Source organism: Varroa jacobsoni, unplaced genomic scaffold (genome assembly GCF_002532875.2).
Source record: "Varroa jacobsoni isolate VJ856 unplaced genomic scaffold, vjacob_1.0 scaffold_740, whole genome shotgun sequence".
In the NCBI taxonomy this organism is placed as follows: Eukaryota; Metazoa; Arthropoda; class Arachnida; order Mesostigmata; family Varroidae; genus Varroa; species Varroa jacobsoni.
The window spans coordinates 180618-193388 of NW_019213642.1; the positions used below are offsets into that span (position 1 = coordinate 180618).

General features: G+C 43.5%; 1 protein-coding gene across 1 annotated transcript in view; it reads left to right on the forward strand.

The window, feature by feature from the left end:
* Positions 1-12771, forward strand: part of LOC111263176 (protein tolkin) — a 111821-nt gene that overhangs the window by 52618 nt on the left and 46432 nt on the right. The gene's annotated exons all lie outside the window — the stretch shown is intronic.

Sequence of the window (12771 nt, forward strand, 5' to 3'; positions counted from 1 at the left end):
ATTAAATTCCAGTTCTGATCTTGAAACGCATGGAGAAATATTGAACTATTTCAATTATCAATATTCGTTCCTTTCGATCACTGGGCCTGATACATCCTCGTACAGGATAACAGCGAACACTGTTACCTTCAAATCTGGATACAGAGTACATATCTGTCAGTGAACGTCGGTGAATGTAATTGCGTGGATGACATACAATAGATCGAGCATGGCCAATTTAACTTGTTCGAATTTAGATTTTACGTAGATCCTTTGCTATCTTTTGCGTCGATAGTTGTATTGATGCTCTAAAATGGTACACGCCATAAAGCGCTAGAGATGCTGGTCAGTCCATATGTGTTATTGTCTTGCATAAACTGGAATTTGTGGATGGTCATCGTGTCTTCTTCGGCAGTTGTGATCATTTCGAGCATTCAATGTACCCTAATGTATGTATCTCAAATGAGACTATGCTCCCGGCGGCAAACAGTCGAAAGTCTATCATAGACCGAACGTGGCTATAAGGACGTGGTCCAAATCTCTTGGCATCCTAAACGGCTATTTTTAGGACCATCGAGTTCTCACGAACATCAGTGGATATCGGTGGAGTCTCCGTTGGGAATGCCTGAGAGCTACAATGTGTCAGCAGAAGCAGCAGCAGCAGATGTATTTCATGAGTGCAAAAGTAGCCCCTCCCAACTTCCGAGGTCGTCACTGTTTTAGATAGCCCGTCCGACTGACTGTCTTATTCTCTGCGTATAGGCATATTAGAAAGACACTAGCCTCTACAGGTGTAGTATATTGTATTTACTAATCTCTATTTCTGCTTTACAACACAACTACAGAAACGTCATTTAATATAATTGTTTAAATATATAAAGTGGATACCAGAGGAAAATATTTGTTACGCGAGTGTAGACATGCACATAAAGGCAGATTTAGTTTTTTTTACAGACATAGTCACACCCACCTCCCAATTAACCGCTACGGTATCCCAAGCGTCCCGTATCTGAACACCACATGCCTAAATCGAGAGTACGTAGCCGGTACTGTATTCACTTTAAAGAAAATACATTAATCTCGGATTGACCGAGAGATTATGTAGCTATTGCTGTTTTTCGAAGTTGTTCATCGCTTTCATTCCAACAAGAAAGAGTTTTTTCTTTAGTAAATGCCAGTGTGGATCGTTTCTCATGATCCGCAACAAATACGATAATAATAAACAGGAACCACTCATTGCATTAATTATGTATTGTTGCAGCAGCGATGGGCGTCATAGTGCTAAGGTTATAGTTATCTTCAGCACTAGCGTCGAGGCCAAGTTGACATGATGAACAGGCGATGCAGTATAGGACGCAAGCATCGTATAAGCCTTTGTGTATTGCGTTTCCTGAATGAGTCGGCCTTCCAGGTTGAATAAAAAGCAGTCGTTTAGCTTGAGGACAACAGGCGTTAGCTGCTGTGATCTATACAATCGGCTATCACAACAAATTGTCACTGTCAGTAGTGAACGATGGAAAAAAATACATATTATGTCACCCAGACTTTCTTGGCACTGCTGATGATCGCTGACGGGGGAGTTACGGCTCAGCCAGCTAATTGTTCTATCTGACAGACTCGTGATGCGTGCCGATTACGGCAGAAATGCAGTCAGACTAATTATCAACTTTAGTACTGATCATCAAGCAAGTTCTGGCTATAGCCAAGTAAAGTAGTTAGAGATCAGTAAGCAAAGTAGTTAGAGGTGCCACAGGCCATTTATAGGTGAAGGTCCATCAATCGTTGTTTAATCGGTTTGGGTCTTATTTAGCTATTACTAGAGCGATGGGTTGAGGTCCAAACGGATTTATCATAGTTCACACGTAAACTTCGTCGATATCGCCTTTACGACACGCGTACAGCGTACGAGTTTTAGGGTCAGTAAACGTGTAACAATTCATTTCGAACAAAGAAAGCTTCCTAATTGCAAAAATATGTTTCCATTCATTGCGATTTCCAGTTTCATCTACCCACTATTTGTCTTTTAAGCTAGCTACGACAGGCAAGAGCTTTTCGCAAAATGATACTTTAAAGAGTAACTCTGTTCTCCTGTCATCGAAAAGACGTGGGCTGCACCATACTAATGCTACTACTACATATTGCTGTTATTATGCATTGTACGATTATTGTATCAATGTTATTATTGCTCTTCGTTCGTGACGAACCCAAGTTACGCTTTGGCTCATGCTAAAAGTTAAAAGGGCCGTTGCACACAATTGTGGAACATCTTGGCTTGTACTCGCTGAACTCGAAAAGCTTAACGGCAATTGACAAGGTAGTAATGAGCTGCGGGACAGTTCAAACAAAACGATGATCTTTATAATTCTGCACAGAGTGGTAGTTTCTACACGTCAACTTTCGGTTGTCTTCGGTCCCTCGTCCAGTAAGTGTACTCATCAATTCCTATCGCTCTCCTTTTCTCTAACAGAAACGTTCTCCTCGCCCGACCCCCGGCATTCCCGGTGTGCCCGTAATTTTTCTAAGTATTCCTTGTTGACGGTCAAACGATAAAGGGCTATGCCTAACCCGCCCGACCGCCACTGGCGCCGTGTGAATGTACAATATTCCGTTGGCATGCTTCTATTGAATAGGGTCTATTTCTGCAGGTATGCGTCCGTAACTTACCAATAACAAACTGTATTCTCTGTTTAACTCGCTATCGTTCGAAGCCGTAACTAAAGAGAGAAATATAGAAAGAATGCGCGTAAGGAAGTTCTACTTAGCCAGTGCCAGTCGTAACGACGGTATGAGGGGCAGTACAGCGGGTAAGCTCAACAAATTTTGGCGCAACTAAAGAGTAATAGCGCAACGAATCCGGTGGTAAGAGGATAAGGTAGAAGACCGATTTCGTTTTCTCCTACACGCTTTGCCTAGCTCATGCTGCTAGAGAAAGAAGGCATTGAAATACCCCAAGAAGACTTAGGGTTTCCTTTTCGTCTGCATCCACAACAACCTCATCGCCGCTGTAGTAGCAACAGTAAATGCCAGTTCTCCTTCCTATTCATCCTTTTCTCTTTCGTTGTTCGTTTCTTACGCGCGTACGCAGGGTCTCCTACGTCTCCCATAGCTTGCCACCCTCTATTCCATAAGATGTTACGGTTTACCACCTGTATTCATATCGTTACCTATCCCTATGGCTTTTCTTAGCGGAATGCCCCATAACGATATTTGAGCCTACTCTGTTTGGTGTTGCTGAATGCTGACAACGCAGTAGCGCGAAATCAGATGCCTCCCTAAACAACGATCTAACATAGAACTGCTGCCTCTGTTACATTGCTGGGTGTTTTCTCCATAGATCGATCTTCACCTTCGGCCGCTTCGCCTATAATAGCAGAAAGAACAACAACAATATTGGATGGTTTTAGCAGATAGCGTCTACAAAACTTTCGCTTTTCGTTACCGGTATCACCGAGATCGTTTCTGGGGGCCGCCGATGCAACTGTTACCGCCGCTGACCCAGGGGTGTCTGTTGTTTTGCTATTCGGAAAGGTAACAAGGGGCCTCTAACGGAAGAACTGAAAAAGAATTTGCGCCATTAAAAGGCTAGAAAGGAGAGCTCCTGGACGAAAAGCACCTGGGTGAGAAAAGTGAAATAAAGGACAAACTAGATTGTTCATACTGCTATGCTAATTACCATAAAGCAAGAAAAGAACTTGCAAAACATGCAAAACTTGCATGACGGGTACCGGTGAGGCCGCGTCGTATATTTCTGTTTAGCCTTTAGTCAAGTCATTCGAGTTTCTCCTCGTTGGTTCAGGCTAGTAATCCGGCATCTGCCTAATACGCTGATGCGATACGGATGAGCGACGAACAGCGATCATCCCAGGTTTCCCGGCGTTGTTCAGTGACGGTAACTGAAATGTCGGAAACCGTTATTTTCAACTAGTTTTATTAGTGTAAGAAACGTTTTGCTGCTTAGCTTCTCTATATCCGCTAGCGGGCGACAACCAATCGGAGGGCGGGAGAAGGGCGATCGTCTCCTCCAGATTCCTGCGCTAACGATAGCAATAGCTTTTGAATAATTTCTTCTGAAATAGAAGCGACTGATAGTTGTTCTGCTAGTCGCAGTAACAAAGTGGTGGCGGGTACCGGCCATTGCTGTCATTCTGAGCCGGCTACCGTGTCGGTCGGTCGGTCGTCCGTAAGGACCATAGGAGCTTTCTCTATTAAACGAAAACTAATGATCAACGAACATGTCTCATACGTCTTATACAGGTAGATATCAAAAGTGGTTATCGATAGACAGGTGATTGATAAGTACGGCGCCGTGCCAAGCTTTCAAATCGATGAAATGCGATGGAGGTAGCAGCAGCAGCAGCAGCAGCAGCAACGATCGAAGGTAAGCGAGGGCAGCGCAGTAGCAGATGCCTTACCGTGGCGGGCAGGCAGGCATATTGGCATGAGCGCCGAGGTGGGTTAAGGGCAAGTGGCTGTAGATCGCTGCCACCGCAACGGTGACCGAGTGAAAAGGCGCCGATCGCTCCCTCTTGTGGCAGTTCGACTCGAGAAAATCTACATTTGAGTCGGTTTTTCCGTGTTCTTTCGATCACGGAGCAGGCCACAACAGCAGCAGGTGGACCTAATTTGGCGTGGGCTCTGGCTTCGGGCAGTTTGGCAACAAGAGGGCGCCGATTGTGGCGACAGTAGCCGAAACTGTTTTAGGACACCGAGACTGAGGCAACACGCTTTGTCCTACATGAGAAATAGCGGGCCTCTCAGCTGGCGCTTTTTTGAAGGCCAATTGGTGACCTCACCCAGAGAAGCATATAGAGCACCTTTAACTAAGATGAGGAATCTAAGAAATATGTAGGGATGGAGGGGATGCAGGAAACCATTAAATGCACCGGCCATAGGGCGCAAAATAGGCTGAGAGTAAAAGAAGGCAAGTAAACAATGGGGATCTAATCTATTTCCTAAATCGAGATCAGTACATTAAAAGGAACAGCGTGTAAGCAGGAAAGGTAAACTTGATTTTTACTAGCTTGCATACTGAATCGGTTGATATAAGATTTCAATGCCGCAATATTCACGTAGATAACAATGGAGCGTATGGGAAAAGAGGGGTAGGCAGCTCGAAGGACCGTTTTCCTATGATACTAAAATACGTTATGATCGAAATCAGTTAATTGTTTGACATTACTTTGTTATATTGAAGAAAAGTTTACAATATTTCGCCATACGAAACTTCGACCCGCGGCCCTGAGGAGAAGATTGATAGAAAATGAAAAACAATCTGGATATGTCATTATTATAAGCGATATGTTAAGCTTCCTAGAGCAGTGGCTATGGTGCTCTAGGAGCATGTTCCAATATTTCCATGAATAAGTTTCTTCTAGTCAAAGCGACCTGAGGTCTTATAATTAAAATAAAGTGAAAAAAACCTAAATTGAAAATAGCACCGAAACCACAACTGAACCGCAACCAAACGCAACGCTACAACTGACGTAACGGAAATTCCCCTGGAAGGAAAGCATTTTTTCTATTTTCTCTGTATTCTATGTCTTCACTTCCATCCCAAATGTTCTTTTGAAGGAATAGACGAGAATAGAATAACGCGCTGATGGTTGCCCTAGGCTACTTCGCTTTGAAGCCGTTTCCCTGTACTCGCAACTGTTATCAGGCTGAAAGCACTACTAGAAGCACCAGAAGTCCAATTTTGATAACACTCAACCATCAACTACCTACAAATGTGTACCAGGACTGGAGTAAGAGATGCCAGCCAGATCGTGCCTAGTGATTGTAATGCCGCTGCACATGGCCAGCTGTAAGGCCACTTCATCATCTGCCGCTCGTAGAAAACCGTATTCTGCTAGGCCTCTCAGTGCAGTAACTGCAAAAGACTCCATCTGAACCAAGACGCAGAGAAATCTGCCAGCCAGTTGCGTACTTTCGTATAAACGCCACGCGCGTATTTACTCTTGGTGCGCGAAAGCCGAGAGGCTCGTAATAGATTAGAGCAACTATGATAAGCAGATGCTCAAAATAAAACACGCTAGCTGAAAGATTGAGCATAGATACGAGAGGTTAGCGTTAAGAGACGCTCGGTTATTTGTCTTGTTACCGACGACTTCTGTATAGTTATCCATGCGTGCGCTTCTACTTGCCTTCGTATACTGCTCCTTATAGCTACAACAAAAGACTTATGTAACGTGACGCTGTGCTTTAATGATATACGTGTAAATACAATTGTGTCCTTAGCTAATTGTGGGTGGGTCCACTGATCAGGAGAACCCTATGGATTAGGGACAAAAGTCCACGGCAATAATAACCCTCCGGCCTTAAACTCCCTAGAAAGACATCCGTGGTAAAGAAACACACAGACGCGGGAAAAGCAGCAGAAAGAAATACTTTTAACAACGGAGAGAAAACGAAAGGCGGTCAGCTAAGAATAGTTAGAAGAAAGTGTGATACTAAATTTCGCCCAAAAAGCGAAGGGAATACAAACTCTGAAGCTTATTAACGAATGAAACAGGGAAGCTAAATTTAATAACTGCGCGAGGAGAGGCGCTAAGACACGAGGCAAGATAAAATTTGTAAAAGTGGAACATTCATCACAGCATAGGACAGCTAGGTCCGGGACAGTATGACTACGAAAGATTCAGTGTCACTTTCTTTCGAAGGTTCAAATGAACACACATAACACGCGGAACCAGCCGTTGTCGTGCCGCCCGTTGCGTCCCGTTGGAGTCGTCGTTACGATCGAGCTGTAGCCAACGGCACGGCGATGTTTGGTTTGAAAATTGAGAGTAAAGTAAAAAAGAAGGAAATTGTAGAAGTATCGGACAGGATTAAAATAGGCCCACATGGAATTTTCTTGGATAGGATGGAATGGATGAGACTTATTTGATTTGATGCCCGTGTATCTGTTGTCATTGTTCGTTGTTTTTGCAACAGAGTTTGTTGCCCTTGGCTTAGCAGCAGCTTCTCAAAATAGAAAAAAACAAATAGAGAGAGGAAAAAAGCTAGTAGAATTTATACTCTCTGCTTTCAATATATTAGGCTTCTGAAAAAAGAATCATTGAGTTTATCTCAACAGAAATAGCCGATGCATGCGCCGTGGTCAGTGTGGAAACCGGCTTAGTAAATTGCCTCAACTTACAGCGCTCCAATATCGATTATAAATCGTAGCATTACCACGCCGATCAAAATATTACTGAAGAATCCATTCTTTAGATTGATACGACATGTTGAGCTATATATCTTCTCCATGACCACGCGTCTACATTTCCAATTAACGAGCTAATCGTGTTCGAGCGTTTCCGTGGTAGGGGCATTTGAACATGCTTTGACTAACAGTCCTCAAATGTGTCGAAATATTATGAACGTATGACGACAAGAAATACTGTTTGTTTACTCACAAGGATCAGATAAGAGAAGAAGCAGATCACCTTCTAATATGGTATTCATTCGAATCTAACTAGGTACTCTGTGACCTTGCTAAATTGGATCTACAGCTGGCAAATGTTCAACTAAAGATAATCGGCAAGGATGCTTTAGGAAAATCACAGACCCTATGAGATGGTGTGGTCTGAATCCAGAGAAGCTGTACGTTCATTCAAAATGCTCCGAATGCAAACAGCAGGAGTGATGGTACGGAGAGAGAGAGAGAGAGAGAGAGATAGAGAGAGAGAGAGAGAGAGCGTCTGCGTTTCTCTGGACATTTGCTTTTATTGCATTTTTCTTTAGGCAGCGTTTCCTTGAGAAGTTGGAAGTGTAACGCAAACGACTGTAAATGCTCCTGGAAGGGAGCGTCTTCGACAAAGGATGCAAAAGGAATGCCCCCTCATTGCTAGGGCCGACCTAGATGAAGGCACATTGCATTGGCTGTATGGCACTGACTCCTGCTTTGCTTACACATACTTGGCTTGCTTTGCCTTAGCACCATTATATTTTATGACTTTCGTCGACTGGAGAAGCGAGTCAGCATAAGTGAACTAACATGTTCTACATTTATGAAACTCTTATTTGCAGAGCTCCCTTGACCTGTGGTCAGAGACCGCCTCGAAAAACTAACGGCGTCAGTTTAGAAGTCGCATAGCTTTCTGTTTAATCCTAATCGTATTTTTATTATCTTCCATTAGTGCCTTGTTTGGATTGGACACGGTGCTCCTGTATAGCTAGAATTATATATCGTATAGATAACTTTCAAGTTTTGTTTTTATCAACAATTCGAAAAGTCAGGTATACTTTTATGTCCACCTTTGAAATAGCCTAAACTCTGCATGGTGAAGTCAACGTCCTAAAAGTGAAGCATATGTTTAGCGGGAGGGTAGGAAACATGCTACGTGTCCTTAAAGTTGCGCAACCCAATGTTAGATTAACGAATGTTTAGACCCACCGAAAGTAATCTTTCATGCAACATTTTTTCTTTGCTTTTCTGCCACTACATTGCCAGATAGTAAGTACATTTTATAGCTCGGAACGGAGGGCGTAGAGCGGTATGATGCGCTCTTCGAATAACCATGTCACCCGTCCCTGACCGAAAAATTTCTACTAAGCGGGGCGAAAATCGGCAGAGTTCGTTTGTTGATGTGGCAGTCAAAGTGATCCTGACTTCCACAAAATTCCTAGAAAGCACATACGACAAAATGTCTGTTAAAGAGACGAGTTATTGCAAATGCGTCATATACCTGTCTACATATTCACCCTGTGACCCGTACTTCGGTGAAATGTTTGCAAATACCTCCAAGTAGAAATATCGTCATTCGATAAATGCGCCTATGGCCTGAACAATGGTGACTTCCTGCAACATGTTGTTCGAGCGCAGACAGTTACTAACACACCTACGAACGGCAAAATCCGCTAAGCTGTTGTATGGACTATTTGAAACGCATTATTTCTTGAAAAAGATATTTCACTGAAATACATATGCGGAATAGCGTACCGGTTTTCCATTTGTTCTATCGAAGATCGAATTCTATTGTTCAACAAACATTGTTGTTGAGCTGAAATCTTTATTTAGTAACGACGCAGTCCACTGTTGCGATACCATTAGTCATCAACAAATCCATGGAGAAGTTTAAAACTTAGTGTTCACGGCATGCTAGTCGCTAGCTGGTGCAAGGCTAAAGGTAAAACGCTGGTGATATCAGTCCTTTCAACTCCCCAGACGCCCATTAAATGCTTTACGACCCAAGGACCGGACCTGGCCTGCCAGCCTATCCTGGAGTTCCGGTATAGCCAACTGAGCTGAGAAGCACGCTGTGAACAACGTTTGAGACGAGACACTCCTTTTTACCCCTCCTCTGTTAACCGAGGACGAATTCGTACATGCGATCCTGTAATCGTCGTAATAGCGTCTGGAAGATTAGCAAGCTACGTCGTCGCGCGTACTCGATAACTATAACAGTAATTTAGATCACCATGAGAATTCACTTAAGAAATAACTCCACTGGATAATAAACAGGCGACAGCTGACATCGTGAATAGATAACATGGGAAAAAAAACTAGTGATAAGCAAGTTCCATGAACTCCTCCATAAACGAATATGTTGTCTATGTCAAAATTGAGTGACGCTGCCAAGCGTTCTTCGGAATAATATAAGTTGCGCGTAAAGTATTGTATTGTACCTAGAAATATCATGTTATTTATGTACGCCAGACCAATTTGACCGGCTTATTTTGTTTGTCTTTGATTCCCATACCTTTCCAAATCGACCTACTAAGCCTACTAATAGGACAGCACACAACATATGGACACACTTTATGATCCTGTAAAAAAGGGCACAGCCTCCTTACAATCTGAAACGATGCAATTCATTAGTCATCACATGAACTTGTTTTTCTTAATAATGGTATCCGTCAAATCCTTTCGAAAGAAAATAAACTCAGTCCGACGCCTTTCTGGTCTACAGTGGCCAGCTTTGATATCAAATTATTTATGTATCGTGAAAAAAAAATAATAAAAACGTGATTATCGTATACCCTTCCTATCGGAATGCAGAATTTCCGCTTGTAGGCAGCTGAGAGGATGGATCGTTGTAGATAACGCGGGATCAATTTTTATCATCTTGCATCACAAGCACAACACGGGATATATAGATTGTTAAAGACACGCTCAAGCAGACATTTTGGCGAATTAAACACACCGCGGAAGCAAAGTGCTGCTGTAACACGGTGATGGTATGGTTGATTATGCTGAAAGTTGATGTCATGATGACAGCACATAAAAGTGCGCCACCGGCTGACACGTTATTGGTGCTGTGGTAGCATCTCCTCCGACGTAAACCTGTCACCTTCGCCATCGATGCGAGGATCGGGTGTAACCAACGTTCTTTCCAGTCACCTTCCTGCAAAATGACGTAAAAACACTCCATTCTTAGCGTTCTCAGTCTTTCCTAGGAGCACTGCAGTACGCGAACAGTTCACCCGGGCATTCTCCTAAAGAAAAACAGTCTAGCCCAGTTTAGCCACGTTTCGGTTAACTTCGCCAACAACAACAACAACAGCAGCAGCGGTAGCGAACCTTTTCGTTCTTATCTCGACAGATTTCTGATACGTTACACCTCATGAGCTAGAGAGTTTTTGCCCTCGGTGGCAACAGCAGCAGCAGTGGTGGCCTGACAGCGATCAGTTTTCTCGTTTGGGCTAACCTAAGAACTTTCGGAACCTGGGTTTTCTGTGCGGCTGCGCCGGCATGTGCCTGGCCTCTACCGCCTTCTTCTGTAGTTATTCCGCTTCTCTTTGGGCTCCTTAGCAAAAGACGGAGGTTTGAGAGTAGGATAGGGGCGAAAAGGAATAGAGAGGAGAATTGGAGTCAGCCTGCAGCCGGCCCTCCAGAGCGACACCAGTGCTGACTCGATCGTTTGGGACCCGGAGGAACGAGGAGCTGACGGGGGGATGTCTCGAAGAGGTGGCGACTTATCTTCTTTTATCCTCATACACAATTCTCTCATCGTCGTCTTTGTCCCCTTGCGCTTTCGCTTCCTATGCGACAGCGCTCGCCAAGTTTTCTCTCTTTCCCAGCGATCTTTTGGACCATGATTGCCACCGACACAATCGACGGTGAAGCTGAAGGTGGCGATGTGGCGACGGCAATGGAAGAGGTGGTGGTAAGCTAAATTCCTTGAAGGCCTTTTACTCTGTAAGCTTGCACTAATATATGATCGTCTAACCGTAGCACACAGAATAGAAAGCGTGCGAGAGAGAAGAAAGTTGGTCTGGACTGGGTCTCCTTGATCCTCTACCGGCCTCGTTCATTTTGACCTGCCGCCTCGGCTGCAACAAAGGCGACGGTAGCGCTCTAGAAAGGTGGTTGCATTCCTCGCAGTTGACCGCTTTACTGGCTGGTCATCTTCTATCTGCTGCCAACAAAGGAACAATTTCAACTGCTTCGAACAACAGTGACGGCGACAAGTAGACGCGAGCGCGGTCGTAAGTAGGCGAGCGACTTGGTCCCCTTTGTCGTAACAAACAGGTCGGCTGATGGTGCAGCTAAATCAACGTGTATTATAGAGTGCAATAATATCCACGATTGTCTACGCTGTGCGTTTCCACACAGGTGAAAATAATAAACAAAATAATACAAATAAGAAACAGACAAAAAGAACAGCAAGAAAGTGAGAGCTTTGCCTATTATCTGTCGGACATTCGAATTTTGTTCCTTTTTTACGTTACCCTTTTTCCTTATGCCACTTATCTATACCCAGTCAGTTGTCAATATAAACGAACAAATGGGTGACCAACATATTCTTGATCAGCTTCTTAAGCCTTCAAGCCCGTTCTCTTCCATCTCCCCTTTATCAAGCACAAGTATTTATGAGATTTTATATGTATTGTACATGGAAATTTCCTCTTCAACATTACATACTAAGTAGTAGATGGCTGAGTTTTCTGGAAGCGTCGTCTACTTGTAATATAATATATATATATATATATAGCTCATAATACAAAAGCTGTCAGAATCATCAGAAGAGAGATGGACAGAAAAAGGGGGGGCTGATGGGAGTGACCGGAAGCTTCTGAGTGATGGGCTTCCACGCAGTCACAGGGAGAGATACAACAAAAAAACTAAAAGATGATGCGCAAGCCACGACATTTTTCGTGGGTTCTCTTCCTGTCGCTAAAGTCAAGCGAGAGTGAGCTACCGGTAGATGGTGGTTGGCAGCAGCCAACGACGGAAGCAAAGACGGTTCGGTCTCTTTTTTATCGAGAATTTCCTTCGTAACCGAAGCTTTCATAGGTGCTGTGTGTCATCCCCCGCATGCTTTGCTTTTCGCTAGAAAGGGGCAAAACTGGGGTAGTCAGTTTTGGGTCTAGCTGGATACGGCTCGTTTTCTACCTTTCGTCGATCAGAATGTTGCCCATTGCAGCCTTATCGATAGCCATGTCTACCACGTTTTCGTACTGTAAGGTCTATGGATTGCTAGATAGCGGCACTAGATTCACCCGAAGCTTTCTAACATCCACCAGCCGAGTTAAACTATATATCAAAGTATATATCTAACTCGGCTTCTTGTACACCTATTAATTTTAACTTATGTCATATATTACTTATCGAATTATTATGTTCCTCAGTGAAGCGTTAATGTAACGTAGGACTGAAGACCGTTTAAACGCGACACGCAGACAATGAATTTGTTTGGACGCATATATATATATGTACATATAAATGTTTCGAAACCGAACGTATGTATTTTAATACATCTCTAAATAGTACAGCATTTGATACAATCAATCTGTAGTCGGTCATTAAATATCTTTGTAGACCGATCCAACTTTATCGAATAAGTCTTATATAGGGATGTACCGGTT